The sequence below is a fragment of the Vulpes lagopus genome, chromosome 3 (assembly GCF_018345385.1).
Source record: "Vulpes lagopus strain Blue_001 chromosome 3, ASM1834538v1, whole genome shotgun sequence".
In the NCBI taxonomy this organism is placed as follows: domain Eukaryota; kingdom Metazoa; phylum Chordata; class Mammalia; order Carnivora; family Canidae; genus Vulpes; species Vulpes lagopus.
In genome coordinates, this window is record NC_054826.1 from 16147279 (window position 1) to 16170318 (window position 23040).

The 23040-nt window shown below is 36.6% G+C and overlaps 1 protein-coding gene across 7 annotated transcripts in view; it reads right to left on the reverse strand.

Annotated features, from left to right (window-relative positions):
- Positions 1-23040, reverse strand: part of RANBP3L (RAN binding protein 3 like) — a 250703-nt gene that overhangs the window by 62100 nt on the left and 165563 nt on the right. For 3 of the 7 annotated variants that reach the window (XM_041750190.1, XM_041750191.1, XM_041750189.1), the window contains one exon: positions 8643-8879. The exons of the other annotated variants lie outside the window; for them this stretch is intronic. The gene's annotated coding sequence lies outside the window, so the exon portion shown is untranslated. The remainder of the gene's footprint in view (positions 1-8642; positions 8880-23040) is intronic. 7 annotated transcript variants of the gene reach the window in all.

Below are 23040 nucleotides of genomic sequence, written 5' to 3' on the forward strand. Positions count from 1 at the left end.
TGATCTGCAGAGTTTCCTTTGAATTTTCATTCAAAGTACCCACTAGTACTGCATGTGAGGAAACTGCCTTAGGCCAAGGACAGAATCACCTGGAAAGTCTAGAGGAAGAGTACCTGGCACTCACACAGAGTCAGAATAGTGTCTGCACCCAGAAATCATAATGGAAAACCTCATGATTCATAAAGCATTAGATAGAATACTTAGAAGGGTGTCATTTTGGTAGTGGGGAATGAACCCCAATACTGAGGGTTGTTCTGATCTCAATCAATCATAAAAGCAAGACCCCCCCCCCCAGAAACCAAACTGTTTCCACATAACTATGTCCTGGAACAAAGAGCAATAGTATTTATAGAAATGTAAAGCATAGGGATACCTGGTTGGCTCAGCGGTTGAGCCTTTGGCTTAGGGCATTATCCTGGGGTCTGAGAAGCCTGCTTCTTCCTATGCCTATGTCTCGGCCTCTCTCTGTGTGTCTCTCATGAATAAATATATAAAATCCTAAAAAAAGAAGGAAATGTAAAGCACATATTAAGGTAAAATTCACAATGACTGGCATCCAATAAAAAATTACCAGGTATGCAAGTTATTACTAGGGATGAGGAAAACTACAACCCATAGTAAGGCAAATAATCAAATCAAAATAAACTCAGAACAAAATAGATGTTAGAATTAGCAGATAAAAAATTAAAATAGTGATTATAACTATATTTCATATGTTCAAAAAGTTAGAAACACGAAAGATGTAAAAAATAAAATTCAATGAAAGGAAAAATACACTGGATGGGATTAGCAGCAAATTGGATACTGGAAATGAAAAAAATAAATGAACTTGTAAACAGAATAACAGACACTATCTAAAATGTAGTATATAGAGAAAGGAGATTTTTAAAAAATGAATATAGCATCAGTGAGCTGTTAGGCAAATGCAGGTGAACTAATATATGTGTAATTTGAGTCACCAGAAGAGATGAGAGAGTCAGGGGAATGCAGGAAAAAATAATTTTTTAAAAATAATAGCCAAAATTTTTTCAAGTTTAATGAAAATTAGAAACCCATAAATTCAAGTACAAGACAGATGAAGAAAACCACACCAAGGCACATCATTGATTTGTTAGAAACCAATGGCCAAAAATTTTTAAAGCAGCCCATGAAAACATGTGTATAACACATGTGATCTATAACATAACAAAGATACAGATAAGAGCAGATTCCACATCATAAGCAACACAAGTGAGAAGACAATGGGGCAACATCTTCTAAAGTATTGAAAGAATAATACTGTAAACCTAGAGTTCTACTCCAAGTAAAAATATCTTTCAAACATGAAAGCAAAATAAATAATTTTTTACACGCAAAATGCTGAAAAAACTAATTATCAACATACCTTTACTATAAGAAATAGTAAAGCTAAAGGAAGTCCTTCAGGCAAAAGGAGAATTATATCAGTTGGAAATGTTAATCTGTACAAAGGAATGAATACCATTGGAAATAGTAACTATATAGGTAAATATATAAGATGTTTTCTTATTATTTAAATACATTTAAAAGACAATTTAAAATTATTTTTTAAAAAAGATTTTATTTATTTATTCATGAGAGATACAGAGAGAGAGACAGAGACATAGGCAGAGGGAGATACAGACTCCCTGCGGGGAGCCTGATGTGGGACTCAATCCCAGGACCTCAGGATCACAACCTGAGATGAAGGCAGATACTCAACCACTGAGCAACTCAGGTGCCCCTTAAAAGACAACTGTTTAAACAAAAATATTAACTATGTGGTGTGAAGTTTATAACATTTGCAAAAAAAAAATCTATGACAACAGTGGCACAAAGATCAAGAGGGAAGAAATAGAGGTATATTATTGTAAGGTTCTTAGACAATAAGTAAAGTGGTACAATGTACTTAAAGGTAAGCTGTGAAAGGTATAACTTATAAACCTTTGAGACCACAAAACAAAAAAGTATAGCTAATAAGTCCACACAGGATGTAAATTATAATAATAAAAAATACTTCAAGAGAATAAGAAAACAAATTGAATACTGGGAGAAAATATTTTCAAAAGACATATCTGATAAAAGACAGTTATGCAGAATATACAAAGAACTTTTAAAAACTCAACAATAAGAAAATGAACAGCATGATTTAAAAATGGACTAAAGACCTGAACAGACACCTCATCAAAGAAGATATACAGATGACAAACAAGGTTATAGAAAGGGGTTCAACATCATATGTCTTAGAGAATTGTAAATTAGAATAATGAGATACCACTACACACCTATTGAATGGCCAAAGCAAAACCCTGACTACACCAAATGCTGATGAAGATGTGAAGCATCAGGAAATCTCATTTACTGCTAGTAGGAATGCAAAGTGGCATAGTCACTTTGGAAGACAGCTTGGCAGGGTTTTACAAAGCTAGACATATTTTTACCATATGTTTCAGCAATTTCACTCCTAGGTATTTACCCAAAGGAGTTGAAAATTATGTCCACAAAAAACCTACACACAGGTGTTTATAGTAGCTTTATTCATAATTACCAACACTTGGAAGAAATCAAGATGTTTTCAGTAGGTGAATGGGCAAATAAGCTGTGGTTTATCTAACCAATGAAATATTATGTAGTGTTTTTAAAATGGGCTATCAAGCCATGAAAAGATATGGAGGAAACTTAAATGCATATTACTAAGTGAAAGAAGCCAATTTGAAAGGCTACATACTATGATGACATTCTGGAAAAGGCAAAACCCTGGAGGTAGAAAAGAATCACTTGTGGCTACAGGGTTAGAGAGGGGGAAAAGGAATGAATAGGTGGAGCACAAAGGTTCTTTAGGAGAGTGAAATTATTCTGTATGATATTATAATGGTGGATACCTGTCATTATACACTTAGAAACCCATAGAATTTACAAGAGTAAAGCCTAATGTAAACTATTGATCTTGGGTGATAATAATGTGTCATTGCAGGTTCATCAACTGTAACAAATGTTTATCACCCTAATGCAGGATATTGATAGTTAGGAAGGTTATGCATGTGTGGGAGCAGGGGTATATAAGTAATTTCTGTACCTTCCACTTAATTTTGACATGAATCTTTGCTTCTCTAAAATATATAGCCTACTTAAAAATAAAATAAACAGTAAAAATAATTCTCAATCCAAAAGAAGGTGGAAAAATATGAAAGAGAACAAGGACCAGATGGCCACATAGGAAAAAGTAAGTAAGATAGTAAGATGATAGATTCGAACCTAATCATATCAATGATCACACTAAATATAAATGGTCTAATACCCTGGCAGAGATTGTAGATTAAATTAAAAAGTAATACTAACTCCCTGCTGCTTCTGATAAACCCACTTTAAATGTAAAGACACAAACAGATTAAAAATAAACCAATGTAAAAAATATACCATGCTAGCACTAATCACAAGAAAGCTTCAGTGGTGATATTACTGTCAAAATCCATTTCTGATCAAAGACTATTACCAGGAACAAAGAAGAGCCTTTAATAATGTTAAAGGGGTCAGTTCACAAAGACAACATAATGGGGATGCCTGGGTGGCTCAGAGGTTGAGCATCTGCCTTCAGCTCAGATTGTGATCCGAGGGACCAGGAATGGAATCCCACATTGGGCTCCCTGTGAGGCGCCTACTTCCCCCTCTCCCTATGTCTCTGCCTATCTCTGTGTGTCTATCATGAATAAAGAAATAAAATCTTTTAAAAAAAGACAACATGACAATCCTAAATGTTTATGCACATAATTCTAGATCTTAAAAATATATGAAACAAAAACTGATAGAATTGCAAGGAAGAATAGACATATGTAGCCAGAGATTCAATACTTCTCTCTCAATAGTTAATAAAATAGTAAAAAGAAATTGGTAAGGATATAGAGGACCTGAACAGCACTATCACACAATTTGACCTGATTCATTTATAGAACACTCTACCCAAAAACCCAGAATATACATCCTTTTCAAGAGTATGTATAACATTTACCAAGAAAGACAATATTCTGAGCATCAATAAACCTCCATGCATTTAAAATGATTCAAGTTATACAAAGTATTTCTGCAACCTCAATGGAAATCAATTAGAAATCAATAACATAAAGATATCTGGAAAATCCCCAAATATTTGGAAACTAAAAAACACATTTATACATAACCTATGGCCCTAGAGAAACCAAAAGGAAATAAATTGTATCTTGAACTAAATACAGATGAAAACATAACACATCAAAATTTGTAGAATGCCACTAAATCAATAGTAGGGGGAGATTTATAGCAGTAAATGTCTATATTAGAAAAGAAGAAAGGTCTTGAATGAATGACCTTGAAGTCCACCTGAAGATATGATTTTTATTTATTTTATTTTATTTTTTAAAAGATTTTATTTATTCATGAGAAACAGAGAGAGAGAGAGAGAGAGAGAGAGAATGGCAGAGACACAGGCAGAGAGAGAGGCAGGCTCCATGCAGGGAGCCAGACGTGGGACTCGATCCCGAGACTCCAGGATTACGTCCTGGGCCAAAGGCAGGTGCTTAACCTCTGAGCCACCCAGGGATCCCCAAGATATTATTTTTAAGTAGAGAAAGTAAAACCCTAAGTAAATGAAAGAAAAGGAATAACAAAAATCAGAAAAGAAATCAATACAATATAAAAAAGAGAAAATAAACAAAACCAAAAGATACTTTTTTGAGAAAATTAATAATATTTATAAACCTTTAGCACACTGATCAGGAAAAAAAGAAAACACGAATTACAATATCAGTAATGAGAAAGGTGACATCACTACAGATATATAGATATTAAAAGGATAATAAGGAAATATTACGAACTCATGCCAAGAATTTTGACAACTTACAGGTAATTGAAAAATTCCTTGAAAAACACAAACCACTAAGTTCATCTCAGAAAAAACACATAACGTGAAGAGCCCTATATCTAGTAAATAAATTGAAATTGGAGTTAATATCTTCCACACAGACAAAAAACATCTTAGATGGCTTTGCTGGTGAATTCTACCAAACATTCAAGAAGAAATAATAGCAATTAGATACAAGCTTTTCTTGTAAAAAAGAAAATTAAATAGGAAAGTTAAATAGGAAAGACAACTTCCCAACTCATTCTATGAAGCCAGCAGTACCTTGACTCCAAAACCAAAGAAGACATTACAATAAAATAAAATGATAGATTTTTCATGAAAACAAATGCCAAAATTCTAAACAAAAAAATTGTAGATCAAATCCAAAAATACATAAGAAGGATAATACATCATGATCTAGTTGGATTTATCCTTGAGAAACAAGGTTGGTTTATCATTTGAAAATTAATTAACATAATTCATCATATTAAACAAAGAAGAAAAATCATACGATCATCCCAGTAGACCCATAAAGAGTATTTTTTCCTATATTTTTCTCTAGAAGTTTTACAGTTTTGAGGAAAAAACCTTTGTGACCTTGAATTAGGCAAAGATTTCAATAGATAGGATAAAGTGGCTCATAGGCATGAGCCATAAATAAATGATATGATATGGTACATGCATGAGTTATTTTAAAAATGTGATATATTGAACTTTGTCAAAATTAAAAGCTTCTGCTTCTCAAAAAATACTGTTAAGAAAATAAAAAGACAAACTATAGACTGGAAGAAAACATGTGATAAGGACTTATATACAGAATATAACAAGGAGGTCTCAAATTTCAATAACAAGAAAACAACTAAATTTTTATTGTTTTAGGATTAATTTCAATTTTGCAAAACAAGTTTTAAAAAAAACTCATTAGGAAAAGACATAATGTGGAATCAGAATTTTTGTCACATAAATTCTTCCTCAATTTTCAAACCACTGTGGCTACAAGAGATAGATATATAACAACTGAATTGGAATTAAAACTAAATAAAGACATAGTCAATCAGTAAAATAAAAGGTATAACCTAGCCAACTGCAAAGAGATATCCAAAATATTCAGAGAAGGACTCAATTATTAAGATATATTCAACAATGTCTTACACTTTTTTAGCTACTTAATAACCTGATGCAAAAAAAATTTTTTAGGAGTAGAGTTAGGCAGATGGACAGCATGTGTACAGCAATTTTATTACCTACTCATGAAAACATTAAGGTCATCTCCTGAGAGTTGGAGAGGGGGTTGTCAGTCATCCATGGAGATGTCGAGAATATAGAGAAGGCTGGAGTCACTATATGCATAGTATGTCATGTAAAATACATTCAGAAATTGCCAGGAAACCAAAATTAAAAATACTGTGATCCTATCCTTCTAAAGCCAGTGAGAAATTTCTTAAAGTTGCACTTTTTTGATATCTAAATCCAGTTTTCCAAAATGCCTCCTGAGTCCAGAAATGTAAAAATCCTTGTTGAAGTAGTGTTCTTTCTCTCACCCTTGCTCTCTCATGCTCACTTGCTGGCAGGGGGTGGGAAGATGCATTCAACATAGCTAAGAAGCCCTCAAGATGGTGCAATGTGATGGAAAAGCCAACATCAATAACTTTAAGGGTAGATCTATACTGAGATTATTTTTTTGGCTTAATAATCCATTCTTTTCATTTCTATATTACTTTTTGATGCTCACATATATTAAGAATAAAACCTGTGAGGCAATCCAAATGTCTATATCATACACACACAGACACACGCACACACACACAAACACACATACATATGAGAGAGGGGGGAGATTCTGTATGTGTTCACATGCTATGAACTAAGAAGCCCAGATCTAATCCTCTAGCCAGAACTCTGACACACACACACACACACACACACGAGAGAGAGAGAGAGAGAGAGAGAGAGAGAGAGAGAGAGACTATGTGTTCCTATGTTATGAACTAAGAAGCCCAGATTTAATCCTCTAACCAGAACTTCTGACTGCTTAGGGCATCTGTGATGAGTTGTAGTCTTCAGTTAATGGACTAAGTGGTCTAGAGGGTCTTGTTTCTCCTATGCTCTTAAATGACACAAGAACTTTTTGAGCCTTCCATCAAATATTTTATTGATGAAGCTCCTGAGGATTCACACAAGATCATGCTTGTGGATCTCAATAGGAGCTACCCAGGTGTAGCAAGCTATTGGACTCAGGTTTGAGACATTACCAGTTGAGCCAGGGTCAAATTCTTCCCAAAAAGAAATGAAAATTTAAAGGGTTCCAGAAGTAAAGTCTAGGATAATTTTTAGTTTTTGGCTAATTTGTATGATAAAACAGTAACGAGTCTACAAAGGAATCTTCATGCAACATCCTTGATTTTACTGGAAAAAATAGGTTTTAGAACATTGTTCTTGGGCAGCCCCGGTGGCGCAGCGGTTTGGTGCCGCCTGCAGCCCAGGGTGTGATCCTGGAGACCCCGGATCGAGTCCCACATCAGGCTCCTTGCATGGAGCCTGCTTCTCCCTCTGCCTGTGTCTCTGCCTCTCTGTGTGTGTGTGTGTCTCTCTCATGAATAAATAAATAAAAACTTAAAAAAAAAAAGAACATTGTTCTTTTTACCCTTTTAAAAAAATACTAAATTTTATGTGCTCATGCCTTAATATCACCTGCTACATTTTGATGTTCAGTTTCAGCTAAGAATTTTTCATTCCATATTTAATATATTTAAGTATACTTTCTCTAGATATTTTCTCTTCTTTTAAAAATAAGCATAATTTTTGTCTTTGTATTATTTTAATAAGATTAAGAACAAGCCTGCATAATATACCAGTTTTGCTGTGTTGAGTTGTCAGCAAAATGCAATGAAATGGATTCTAAATTATTAAGAAATACTGTTGGACAAAGCATGAATTTTGCACATTTTGAAACACCCATTATCCTCTGTTTGCGGTGGGACCATACCTTCCTCTCTATCTTTCTCTGACTCCTAACCAGAACAAAGAAATAGAGATACATGAAAAAAAAATTTTAAGTTAATGGATTTCTTAAGATGAAACAGAAAGAGACAAACCATTAAAGACTCTTAACTCTAGGAAACAAACTGAGGGTTGATGTAGAGGAGGTGGGTGGGGGGAAAAGGAGTGGGAGGATTGGATAACTGGGTGATGAGCATTAAGGAGGATACTTGATGTAATGAGCACTGGGTCTTGTATGGAACTAATGATTCACTAAATTCTACCTCTGAAACTAATAATACAATAAATATTAACTAAATTGAATTTAAATAGCAATTTTTTTAAAAAGAGAAAGAAATGAATAGATCTCCTGTGCTGAAGGAAGAGGGCTACTCAAAAACTTTTGACCAAATAAATTCTCACTTCATTTAAAAAGCCTTCCCACACACTTTCTCAAAGATGGCTTATAAACCCATTCTAGGAGATGTAATGTCAGTATACTCAATTATAAATAGTCTCTAAAGATGAAGTATTTGAATGAGTCATTGTTTTCTGACTTTTGTTTTATGAAGTTCACCTTTCAAATATTATTTTGATGTTTAGCTTTTCCAAATTCAAAGACGTGAGACATTCAAGTGAAGCCTTTGCTATTTTCCTTTTCCCTTAACATGTATCATAACTTTTGTCCCTTTGAATTTGTATGTGCATTCATACTATTTACCTATAGTTACCAGAAACTTCCATTTTTATCTTCATAAGCATGCTTACCAGAAATAAGAAAAATTAAGCTTACCAGAGGACTTCAGTCTTTTTACTATTTTTCCAGCTGCCCCTCTCACAACTTACTGCCTGTAGCTTGGAACAACATTTTTCTTCCTGCCTGTGAGATCCTGAGATGTTGGATTTGGTGTTTGTTTATATGTTCTTTTATTCCAAACAAGAACTAGGTCCTTGGGCAATTAAAAAAAATGAGGAGATAGCAGTGAGCAAAACAGCCGCTATTCTTCAGAGCTTGTTCCAGGTGAAGCACCTGCCATAAGAAGTGAAAGAGTAAATAATGAGTGGTAGGTTAAGGATGGTCCTTGGCACCTCCTCCAATGTTGGGGAGCCTGTAAAGGACAGGACCCAGATCTCTTGGGAGACCAGCAGATAAATTGTTAGTGAGTTGGACCTGGGTGGTGTCTCACCCTTTCCTGTGCTGTTTTCACTCACTGGGGTAGGAGCCACTACCTGGACAGTCCTGCTCTCTTGCTCCAGGCAGACTGTCTTTCATCCTGTCTCACCTTCTTTTTCTACCAGCCCCAGCCTCATTCTTGGACAAACACTTCTCTCCTTTCTCTGCTTCTTCACTTCAGTTCACTTCACCTCCACTTCACTTCACTTCATTAAACCTATTGATGACTTTGGTACATAAGTGTAATATGAATAAAGCATCTTATTAAGCCCAACTAAAACACTGTGTTTTGAAATGAATTCTCTTCTAGGAACCCCCCCTTGGCCTCCTCATCCTAGTTTAATTAACTCTGCTTCTCTGTAGCTACCCCCTTTGCCCTCAGTTGGACCACCTAAATTAATCTATGGGTGCACTTATCCCCTTTCCAGTCCAGAGTGTGACCAATTCAGACCATGGGTGGGCAAGATTAAAGGAATTCTAGCCACACTCCTCCTAAAAATCATTTTCTACTAGCGAATGAGATTAAACGAGTCTGAAGTTGTAGTGTTCATTATTATTATGGTTGTTGTTATTTTCAGAAAACCCTCCAATGTCTCAGAGCATACCCTAGTTTTTGAGCTATTTAACAAAGAGTGTTTCTCCACATGAGATGCCAAATAAACTGCCTTAGCATCACACAGTGTGTTTCTTTAAAAATGCCAGTTTTCTGAGCCTCATATCATAGTGTTCAAAAATCTCTGGGTTTGGGGCCTAGAATTCTGTATTTTGGTGGCTCCTTAGGCAGTTCTAATACACACTAAAGTTTGAGATTCTTACAGGTCTTAAATCCAGTTAAAATTGATTTGTATGTATACACACTCTTTTTTTGGAATTATTGTTTTGTTTCTCTGAGTAAATAGGATTAGAGGAACTAGTTATGAGGAAATCTCATTTTTTTTTTCTGTTTCTTTTTTTTTTTTTTATTGGTGTTTAATTTACCAACATACAGAAAAACACCCAGTGCTCATCCCGTCAAGTGTCCACCTCAGTGCCCGTCACCCATTCCCCTCCAACACCCGCCCTCCTCCCCTTCCACCACCCCTAGTTCGTTTCCCCGAGTTAGGAGTCTTTATGTTCTGTCTCCCTTCCTGATATTTCCCAACATTTCTTTTCCCTTCCTTTATATTCCCTTTCACTATTATTCATATTCCCCAAATGAATGAGAACATAGTGTGGAAGGAGCCTCGGTGTCCATCGAAAGATGAATGGATAAAGAAGATGTGGTTTATGTATACAATGGAATATTACTCAGCAATTAGAAACGACAAATACCCACCATTTGCTTCAACGTGGATGGAACTGGAGGGTATTATGCTGAGTGAAATAAGTCAATCGGAGAAATCTCATTTTTTAAAATCATTTATTTATTTATTCATGAGAGACACACAGAGAGGCAGAGACATAGGCAGAGGGAGAAGCAGGCTTTCTGCAGGGAGCCCGATGTGGGACTCGATCCCAGGACCCCAGGATCATGCCCTGAGCCAAAGGCAGACGCTCAACCACAGAGCCACCCAGGTGCCCCATAAATAAATGCCTTTTAAAAAACTATTCTCTAGGGGTGCCTGTCTGACTCATTCGGTAGAACGTGTGACTTTTGATCTCAGAACCCTGAGTTCGAGCCCCACATTGGGCCTGGATCCCACCTAAAAGCAAAAAAAAACTAAAAAAAAAAAAAAATTACCCTCTAAAGTAATTAGCATTGTGAAACTTTGTGCTCGGTGACAGGAACCTTAATGATGTGTCTTGTCCACATTTGCATAATCAATGCAAGTTCTTCTTTATACCTCAGCCTCAATCTGGAGTGTTATTTCATTTCTACCTAGTATTATTGAGCAAATATTCCTGTATTTACCTATCAACCAAATGTTAAGAGCCAATCACTGCACCAGGTAGGAGATGATTTTAAGAACCTTACAGATTGAGGGAGGTGTGGTGGGGGTAGTTTTGGAGTCCTACAGGTAACTAGGAAGTTCCAGTACAGGAAGGCAAGCATCAAGTTGAGATGTGTACAATCCCCAAGTGAAATAAACTACAAAAGCAAGCCATTTCCTAACCATAGGACTAAACTCCTAACTTCTGCAGCTACCGAGCCACATAGCCATGGGCACCGTCTGTGGTCTTCTGTCACTGGCGAAATGTTCAACTCAGTATCTCCATTAGTAAGGCTTCAGCAAAAGGAATGTTCACACTTACACAGAAAAAAAGCAGTTTAAATATAATTATAACTGGGATAAAATATCTCCATCCTCAAGGGACTTTTCCTAACAGGGGAATCATACATGTTTTAAAAAGGTTTATTTATTTACTTGAAAGAGAGAGAGAGAAATTGAGAGAGAGAGAGAGAGAGAGAGAGAGAGAGCAGTGGGAAGGGGCAGAGAGAAAGAGACTTTTTTTAAAGTTTTAAAATTTTTTTTAATTTAAATACAATTTAGTTAACATATACTGTATTATTTTTCTAGTTTGGTTGGGTGGGTAGGTTAGATCAGGGTTTCTTAACATTTGCACTACTGACATTTTAGACTGAGTAATTCTTTGTTATGAGAAGCTGTTCTGTACATTGTAGGATGTTTAGCAGCACCCCTGGCCTCTACCCACCGGCAGCGAGTAGAATCTCCACGCAAAAATATGTGCAGAGGATCACAAATGTCTGCAGACATTGACAAATGTTCCTTGGGGGAGGGAAGGCAAAATTGACCCTGGCTGAGAACCACTGAGTTAGATGGATAAACCGCTCAGCACTAGAAATCAACAGAAATTTGGAGATGTTGCTGGCATCTAGGGAAAGAGAAAAAGGGAGAGGCAGCTTCTAGCAACATAGCAGCAGATCTGGCCGGAGAAATTCCCAGTAATAGGGAAGTTATTTTTTACAAAAAAAGTAATTTCTAATAAAATTGTAAATTTCAAATTGTTTCCTGTTTTATGCCGAATCAAAATTTCTCCTTTTTCTTTTTTAAACCCACAAACATCCAGTAAAATTCCATTGCATAATAATAAGGGAATTGTAGCCTCTCCTATATTTCACCCATTGGTGAAATCAGTAGACATCACCTCCCAGAATTCTAGGCAGTGACCAATACTGAAATGAACAGAGGCACAAGTTCACCCTAGGAGTAGGAGCCAAAGAACAATAAAGAAGGCACACTGATTTACTTCGATGTAGACTTGAGACATATTCACTTTTCCCCGAAATACTTCAGGAAGGAAGGTAACCATTGTGGGGGAGGAGATAGGCAGACACAAGGAAGAATAACTGATGGCAATAAATTGTGTCTTTCTCTTTCATGTCTTTGAATATAGTAGCAGATAATCATATTTCGGGTAGATTAGGCACTATACTTTCTGCATGTATGGGAAAGAATTAGACTACCTCTTGGAATTTCCAAATGGATGGCTTTAAAACAAGACATTGTCACCAGCTAGACACCAAGAACTACCCTTTCCTGCCACCTGCTTGTGTTCACTAACCTTTGTGTTATATTTCTCCTTAAGCCCTTCTTCCAGACTTTCCTCTTAATTCAGGTAAATGAAACCCAAAATCACCCTTCTAGGTGATGGTGACTGCCCTGACAAGACTTCCAGTGGGCACAAACTACCCAGACCATTTGTGCTAAACCAGACTCACAACGTAGGCCCATATGGAAGGGCCACAGAATAGCCTCTGGAATGTTTTGCAACCACCTTCACTGCATTATAATACTAAAATCTCTGCCCCAAGGAGGAACCTCAGTCTCATGCATAACGTACACTGTGTGTGTGTGTGTGTGTGTGTATCCTTCAGGCGCATATGCAACCTTATACCTGCCTCTACATAGGATGATGAGGCTTCCCTATCATCCAAATATCCATCCTAACCCTAAACAAAAGGAGCCTGTTCACTCTTTCTTGGGGAGTCACTGCTTTGGAAGCCATTTGCTGCAAATAAAAATCTTCTTTCTGTGACAACTCAGCCTGGTACAGTTTCTGACTCACCAAGGAGTGAACTCACTCTGGTTCAGTTATAAATTTATTATCAAAACAGTAATAAATAAGTACTTTTAATTTTAATTATTTTTTAAATGAATAATTGAAGTAGGGTGTTTTTTTAATGATTTATTCAGGAGAATTATGAGAGCATACAAAAGAAGTCCTTAGATTTTTTTTTTGGTAACATGGTTGAATTAGGGTGGTGGGGATATAGGTAATCCTTTCTTCAGCTCCTTTACTTTTCTTTCCTTCTTTTAAAAAAGATTTTATTTATGGATTCATGAGAGACACAGAGAGAGTCAGAGACATAGGCAGAGAGAGAGAAGTAGGCTCCTGTGGGGAACCCGATGCAGGACTTGATCCTAGGAACCTGGGATGACAAGCTGAGTCAAGAGTAGATGCTCAACTATTGAGCCACCCAGGCATCCTGCTCATTTACTTTTCAAAAGTGATTATTACCTTTTTAGTAAAAAATATATTTTTATATGTAAAATAAAAATAAGATTAAAAAGTTATATATAACATAAAGCTGGTACATGGGTATATTAGATGACCTTATCACACCATATCACAATTAGGAAATTTAAGCAAATGGAGTCACTAGGAAACAGATAAGATTGTCTTTCTGCAGAAGTCACTGTAACAAGGCAGGATTTCCTTAGGCTGAATGTAGGAATAGAACCTATAATGTTATCAAGACTTGAATAAATGTGAAGGCAAGAGAACTGGAGCCCAGCATTTTCCACTTCTATTAATCCCAAGAGATGCTCTGAGAAATAAAAAGTGCTCAAGTAAGTTTGAGACATGCCATATAGCAGATTCACTTGGAGGTTCATGATTCACATCAATACATAAAGACTCTGGGATGCCTGGGTGGCTCAGAGTGTGATCCTGGAGTTCCAGGATCGAGTCCCACATCAGGCTTCCTGCATGGAGCCTGCTTCTCCCTCTGCCTGTGTCTCTGCCTCTCTCTCTCTCTCTTTCTCTCTCTCTGTCTTTCATGAATAAATAAATAAATAAAAATCTTTAAAAAAATACATAAAGCCTCTGAGAGGTCCTACAGGAGTAAACAGTCTAACTTCACTTAACCCAAAATTTCCCAAGGTTTCTTATTATTTTATAGGATATATTTTGGAAATGACTAATGAATGGTATTAACATCTGAGGAAAGAATGAATAAACACAAGTATGTAGAGAAGGAAGAGAGAGGTTGGCGTGAAATTATAAAAGGGAAAACCCTCCAAATTAAGAATGTATCAGCTGCCTTTAGCACTGGGTAGAGGAGACTCTGACTGTTGAACATGAGTATTTTGGTTTGATTGGTAGGCACACACCTGATGGAGATGGAGATGGAGTTGCCAAGCCTTTCTAGTTTGATACAATAGCCATTAAGAGCATACAGATCTAGGCATACCTCGTTTTATTGCACTTTGTAGAGATTGTTTTTTTTTTCTTTTACAAATTGAAGGTATATGACAACACTGCTCAGTAGACTGCATTGAGCAGTCTATTGGTGCCATTTTCCCAACATCATTTGCTCGCTTTGTGTCTCTGTGTCACATTTTGGTAATTCTTGCAATATTACTAACTTTTTCATTATTATATTTGTTATGGTGATCTGTAATCAGTGATCTTTTTATTGAAGTATAGTTGACATCTAATGTTATGTCAAACATTACATATAACGTTTCAGGTATACAACATAATCATTTGACAATTGCAATCAGTGGTCATTGATGTTACTATTGTGATTGTTTTAGGGCATCATGAACTGTGACTATATATGATGGCAAACTTAATCAATAAATGTTGTGTGTGTTTTGGTGTTTTGTGTTATACCAACGAGCTGTTCCCCGGTCTCTCTCCCTCTTCTCAGGGGAGAGAAACAACAATCTTGAAATTAGACCTGATTCCTTGAGAAACAACAATATTGAAATTAGACCAATTAATACCCTACAATGGCTTCTAAGTGCTCAAAGGAAAGTAAGAGTCACACATCTCTTATTTTAAGTCAAAATCTGGAAATGATTAAGCTTAGTGAGGAAGGCATGTTGAAAGCTGAAGTAGGTCAAAAGCTAGGTCTCTTGTGCTAAACAGTTAGCCAAGTTGTGAATGCAAAGGAAAAGTTCTTGAAGGAAATTAAAAGTGCCAGTCCAGTGAGCACATGAATGATAAGAAAGTGAAACAGCCTTTCTGCTCATATGGAGAAAGTTTTAGTAGTCTGGATGAAAGATCAGAGCAGCCACAACATTCCCTTAAGCTGAAGCCTAGTCCAGAGCAAGGCCCTAACTCTTCAATTCTATGAAGGCTGGGAAAGGTGAGGAAGCTGCAGAAGGAAAGTATGAAGCTAAGCAGAGGGTTGGTTCTGAGGTTTAAGGAAAGAAGCCATCTTTATAACACAAAGGTGCAAGGTGAAGCAGCAAGTGCCAATACACAAGCTGCAGTAAGTTATCCAGAGGATCTAGCTAAGATCATTAATGCAGGTGCTACATTAAAAAACAGATTTTCAGTGTAAAATGAAACAACCTTACATTGGAAGAAGATGCCATTAGGACTATCATAACTGGAGAAGAGAAGTCCATGCCTGAGTTCAAAGCTTCAAAGGACAGGCTGTCTCTCTTAATAAGGGCTAGCACAACGGGTGACTTTAAATTGAAGCCAGTGCTCATTTATCATTCTGAAAATCCAAGAGGCCTTAAGAATTATGTCAAATCTACTCTTCCTGTGCTTTATAAATGGAACAACAAAGTCTGGATGACAAAAAAAAAAAAAAAGTCTGGATGACAGCACATTTATTAACAACATAGTTTACTGAATGTTTTAAGTCTACTATTAAGATCTACCACTCAGAAAAAAAGATTACTTTCAAAATATTACTGCTCATTGATAATGCAAATGGTCACCCAAGAGCTCTGATGGAGATGTACAATGAGATTAATGCTATTCTCATGCCTGCCAACACAACATCCATTCTGTAGCCCATGGATCAGGAGTAATTTCAACTCTCAAGCTTTATTAAAGAAATACATTTTGAAAATCTATAGCTCCCACAGATAGGATTCCTCTGATAGATTTGAGAAAAATCAATTGGAAACCTTCTGGAAGGGATTCACTATTCTAGATGTCATTAAGAACATTTATGATTCATGGGAAGAGATTCAAAATATCAACATGAACAAGAGTTTGGAAGTAGTTGATTCTAATCTTCATGCATGACTTTGAGGGGTTAAGACTTCAATGGAGAAAGTAATAGCAGATGTGGTAGAAATAGTAAGAGAACTAGAATTATAAGCAGAGCCTGAAGATGGGATTGAGTTACTGCAATCTCATAACAAACTAATGGCCTAGGAGTTGCTTCTTACAGATTAGCAAAGGAAATGATTTCTTGAGATGGAATCTACTCCTGGTAGGGATGCTGTGAAGATTGTTGAAATGACAACGAAGGATTTACATAAACTTAGTTGATAAAACAGTGTTAGAGTTTGAAAGGATTGACTCCAATTTTGAGAGAAGTTCTACTATGGGTAAAATGCTATTAAACAGCATCTCGTGCTATAGTGAAATTGTTCGTGAAAGGAAGAGTCAATTGATGTGGAAAATGTCATTGTTGTCTTATTTTAAGAAATTGCCCCAGCCACCCCAGCCTTCAGCAACCACCACCCTGATCAGTCAACAGTCATCAACATCAAGGCAAAACCTTCCATCAACAAAAAGATTACAACTCACTGAAAGCTCAGATGTTAGTTACCATTTTTTAACAATAAGGTATTTTTAAATTAGGGTTTGTACATTGTTCCTCTAGACATGATGCTTTGTACCCTTAATAGATTATGAAATAAAATAAAATAACTTTCACATGCACCAGGAAATCAAAAATTCATTTAACTTACTTTATTGAAATATTCACTTTATTATGGTGGCCTGGAACCAAACCACAAAATCTGTGAGTTTTGTTTGTACTCCTCTGAGTCTATGCTCAGGAAGTAGACTGTTGGAAAAAAAAAAAAAAAAAGGAAATAGACTGTTGGTTATGATTTGGCTTTTTGTATAACTTTATCTGTTGGGGGAAAAAAAGCACTGACAATCTTCCAGTGCACTTGATAATTTCCCTTTGCAAATTATTAAATTAGCCTCTGGCATGGGTCTCTTATGAGCTTCATCAGCCAAGGAAGTCTAGCTAATCCTAACCACTTCAGAGAACTCTGGAAAAAATCAGCTTTGCACCTGCAAGCTCAGAACTGATCTTAGGTTTTAACGATTCTTCCTAAATACTCATACTTTCCATTCTAAGGCCAAACCTAAATGTCCTCCTTTAAAAATAGCTTTTCTGGGCAGCCCCAGTGGCTCAGCGGTTTAGCGCCCCCAGGGCATGATCCTGGAGACCCGGGATGGAGTCCCGTATGGGGCTCCCTGCATGGAGCCTGCTTCTCCCTCTGCCTGTGTCTGTGCCCCTCTCTCTGTGTCTCTCATGAGTAAATAAATAAAATCTTTAAAAAAAAATAGCTTTTCTTCACTCCTGTTTGACTACAACCAAATGACAAAAGTAAATTCTGGAAAAGAAAGCTCTTAAGACAATGGCAACAACAGCAATAACAACAAATGCCATTGCATAAGTCCACGCTTCTCACACCAAGAAAGCACAGCCACAAAGGTACAAGAAAAAGATGGTCTTCTAGGAGTATCTATTTTGCTCAATCTAAAAATTGCTTTTATGTTGAGACAAACATAGATATACTTTGGAATAGAACAAAAAAATCCCCCTACATCTTTAGGATAAAATGTGAAAAATCAAAAATTTCACCCTTGTGGAGGACCACTTTGGACTTTGCTCACAAGACTGCCTTGGAAAGGGGGTGGTGGCATGGTGGTACTCATCGGTGACCTTAGTAGAGAAGAGTGGGGGCCATAGCTTATGCAAGATGAAAAAGGAAATGGAAAAAAAAACTAATATTTGTTCAATCACTGGCCATGGACCAAGCATTTTAGATAAATGATCACACAAAACTCCAGGTAGCTCTATCGCCTAGACATTGTATCCATTTCATAAATGCAAAGGTAATAGCAATGGTAGAGCCAGAATTGGACCCATATCTTCCATTTCTGTATTCCTGCGATTACATCAGGAATGTTTTAATCAGTAAATTGCAATCCATTAGCACAGGGTCTGCAAACATTTTTTGTTAAGGGGCACATGGTAAATATTTCAGGCCTTGTGGCCATATGGTCTCTGTCACAACTACTGAAGCCTGCCCTTGCAGTGTAAAAGTAGTCATAAATGATATGTAAACAAATTTGTGGCTGGGTTCCCCCCCAAAAATTATGACACCGAAATGTGAATTTCTTTTCATTGTTGTATATCATGAAATATTCTTTTTCTCTTGTCCAAGTATTTAAAAATGCAGAGACGATTCTTAGCTCATGAGCCATACAAAAACAGGACCACAGTTCACCAACTTCTGCATTAATGAATTATAAAACTCAATTTAGTGAGTTGCTTCCAACATTAAAAAATTGAAAAGACTGGGGTGCCTGGGTGGCTCAGTTGATTAAGCGTCCAACTCTTGATTTTAGCTCGCGACATGGTCTCAGGTTGTGGGATTGAGCCCCATGTCAGGCTCCACACTCAGCATGGAGTCCACTTGAGATTCTCTCCTTCTGCCCCTCCCCCCAACTCTCTCTCTCTCTTAAATAAATAAAATCTTTGAAAAATTGAAAGGATACAAAATAGAAAAGAGAAATTATCACAATATATCACATGTGGTAGTTTTGTCATGAAACTTCTATTTGTTACTATAGTTTATTAAACCTAAAAACAGTCATTATAAGATGTACCTTTAATTTATGTACCTCAAAGAAAAAAAATGTGTAGAATTATAAATGTAAGATCTCATCATTCATAACATATATCTCAATTTAGAGATGTTAAAATGTGAAAAATTATGTATCTTACAATGGTCATAATATAGAATACAGTTTTTACACATGAGTGTGGAAGTGTATCTATGTGTTGGCACACATACTAGTTGATATAAAATGTAGTTTTCACTATGAGTCATAGTCAGAAAAGTTTAAAAGCCACTACCTATACCATGATGTCTTTGGAAATAAATGAAGAAATGAAAATAAATTTTAAAAATGGTTCAGATTCCATCATCTTAAAATAAATTATTTTTCGACATTTCTTTCCAGTTCTTGCCAAAATACATGCCTAACTTTAACTTAGTTGTAATCATAGCTGCTTTTTTTCTGTATGTTTCCAGGTTGCTACATAGTTTTTAGAACTATGATTTTAATGGCTGCATCATATCTAATGAACTTGATAATTTCTTAAGAATAATTTACCAAGCCATTCTCCTATTGTTTAACTTTTTGGTTACTTTCTATTTTTCCACAGACTTAAAATGAACACCTTCACATTCTAGCCTTTCCTTTTTTTTTAGAATTTTGATTACTATACCACATGGTACAAATGTTTTCATGACTGTTTAGATGCTTTGCCAAATAGTTTCTTAAACAGAGAGTAATAATTTACATGTTAAATGCCTCTCAGCATTGTTTTAAACTTTGAAAATAAATGTTTATAAAATACATATTGATTCTTTCCTCATTAAAAAACAATTGATTTTACATCTGGAACTTTAAAAATAATAACTCTCTTCAAAGATGTAAATCCTAAGAATTAAGTGAAATGGAAGTCCTTGTCTTTTCGGTTGATTGCATCCTATCAATGAGCAGGACAAGTCATAGGTTGAAGCTACTCCATGCCCCACAGCATGGGATTGTTCTTTAGAAAGACGTGAAGGATAAAGAGGGCAAAGAAGAAAAGATGGCTTCTATTATGCCTGCCTCCGTCACTGGAAGTTTGTACTATTTACAGAGATACAGAAATTAGGAGGAAAAAACATTTTTTGAGTGGGACATGCTTCATCTCATTTCAGATATGCTAAGTTCAGGTCTCCAAGACTAGTGTATGGAATAGGAGTGAGAGGACAGGACTGGAAACACAATGGTAGAACCTTTGGCATAAAGGTGATCCTAACTGGCATCTATGATAGAAACGTACACTCTCAGAGAGGGTGAGGGAGTGCTGACAAAAATACACACTTGCACAAAGTGATGACAAATTTTGACTGGTCAGCAGGAAAGGCTGAATTTGGCATTAAAGATATCAGTTTTGACCTTTTAAGAGTTCAAATTGGAGGATGGGGAGAAACAGAAGCAAATTTCTTAGGGGGAATGAAAGTAAACATGGATGTGGTGAATGTACTCTACTTGGGTCCAGGTGCAACTCAAGGCAAGAGAAGTGGAGAGGGTGTAGCAGGCTCGAGCAGAGTTTATTAGCAGGAGAGACACACTTGGAGGCTGGGAAGAGGGGCAGGGGAGGAGCTGAGAATAAAGATGCTAAATGAGAGTGGGAGCAAGTGCACTATTCATAAGCTTGCTGTGGTCAGGGTTGTACAAAGCCACTCACACGAAAGGCTCTGAAAGCCCATGCCAATCACATGCTCTCTAACAGCAACTTTCAAACAAAGTTTCAAACAAAAGTTTCACCTTGATATTTTCTATTCTATTTTCTTCCATTTTTCATCCTTTTCTCCTTCACTTCCTATATTCTCTCTCCCTCTTTTTCTCTTCTTCCTCCTCCTTCTCCACCTAGTTGAGTCCCACTAAATAAATTCCACAATTTGGAGAACACTGATCTACAAAGCAACATTCATCTTGGGGGGAGTTGCATTGAATAAAAAAATTCTCACAATATGCCAACGTATTTTATCACAGTGCTTTGAGATGCAGGATGCAGATTTATTTCAAACACTGCTAACATTCTTCTTCCTTCTACTGCACACTGGCAGAGCTAAATATTTCCCCAGCCTCACTTGCAGCCTCCCTGGTGGCTAGGGGAGGCCAGACAGCCAAGTACTGGCAGATGAGACATAAGCAACTGTCTGCTGGAATATTTGGAAAGCATTGATTGTTCTGCTGCTGTGGCTTTGGGCCTCTTCTTCTTTCCTTGAATGGAAAAGGCATGCCTGGAAAGGAAGCAGCCACATTGTGGCCATGGATGAAAGATCAAAAGAATCACAGGGACACTCATGAAGATGTTGCTGAACCTCTGAAACAATGACAACCCCACCTTGTAACTCTTTCTGTATCACTAAACTTCAGAACAAAATGATCTTCATATCCAGAATCCAAACAGATCTCAATGCCTGTCCCTTTAGTTCACACATTCACCTTCTTTTCGTAAGACCTGGAGGGCCCAGTCAGGTACGGACCAACCTCAAGTGAAACAGAGAAGACCCAGCTTAAACATTGCCCCTTAAAAACCAGAGAAAGCAATGGATAGACACAAAGAATTTCTTATTGCCAACAGGTCTCTGATGACTGTGGCATCATTTGTTTTTGTAAGATTTTGGGGTCCCACTGTAGTGTACTAGTTTATTGCAGGTTTTGAGAGGATAGATTCACCCTGGACAGAGAAGACCCAAACTCCAGGCCTATCATTATTGGCTTTCCCCACTCAAGATTGGTGGATTGGCAGGAAAACCTCTGTAGCCCTGAAGGTCCCAGTGGCACCAAGGGAAGCAGATAGGACATGGTAGTGTTTGGGCTCCCCCGGAATCTTGCACTGCCCAGGGTACCCTGGTCAGGTGGTAAGTCTGAGGCTTGGTCTTTTGCACCACCTGTTGCTGGCTGTGCTGAGAACATCAGATCTCTCTGGGTAATGAAAATTGTCACAGCTAAACCATTCTTCGGGCCACTGTCAGGCTCACTGTGAATCACTGAAAATTGATCAGCTGCTGTGACACCACCTGTATTAATCAGGATTCTCCAGAGAAACAAAACCAGTAGGGGGCTGTATGTGTGTATCTGTGTGTATCTGTGTGTACTTCTCTTCCTCTCTTTCCTCTCTCTCTCTCTCTCTCTAAATATATATATATAATATATTACATATATATTAAATATATTAAATATATTTTTATATAAATATATCAATAATATATTAACTATATTAAATATTATATTATGTATAATATATATTTATATATTTATATCTACAGATACATAAATGTATATTTCTTATATGTAAATATTTAATGTATTAATATAAAATATACATATATATATATATAGAGAGAGAGAGAGAGAGAGAGGAAGGGAGGGAAACAGCAAGAAATTTATTTTAAGGAATTGGCTCATGCCACGGTGGGGAGTTGCAAGTCAGAATTCAGCAGAGCAGGCCAGCAGACTAGGGATCCCAGGGAGAACTGATGTTGCAATTCAAGTCTGAAGCAGAATTTGTTCTTCCTAGGGATATTTCAGTCCTTTTCTTAAGATATTCAAATGATTTGATGAGGTCCACTTATATGACTTTACTCAGTCTATTGATTAAAATGATAATCATATCTAAAGAAACCTCTTTAGCAACGTCTAGACTGATGTTTAACCAAATATCTGGGTACCATAGCCTAGCCAAGTGGAGACATAAAGCTAACCACCATACTCCCTTAATAATAAACCATACCCCTCTTTCCTAGGCTTCTTCAAATAGGAAGACAGAGGTGTCTGTGTCTGTCTGACTTTCCAAGTACTTTTTTGCTACTTCGATCTGATAAATTCAGATTTTCCTGAAAAGGAAATGTAGCAGTCGGAAAAATGCTTTGAATTTAAGAGTTTTTTAAAGGAACTTGGAAATAATGAGTTTAAAGCACAGCTTAAAATATTTCAGACTGTAATTCTAATCATCTTGCATTTGTAGGTTGTATTGAAATAGCTGGCACCTATTTTTTTTTCTGCTTACGATTCCCAGAATTTCTTGCACAAAGGAACAAGAAATGGGAGAAGATAAGAGTTTCATATTTGCATGCATATAGATTTCAATTTCCTTATCTGCAAATTAAGAGACTTGGACTAAATGATCTCTAAAATATTCGTAAAATCCAGTCCATAACCATAACGAGTCTATAACTATGATGAGTATTGTAGCCATCTGTCCTGTGGAATGGAGAGTGCA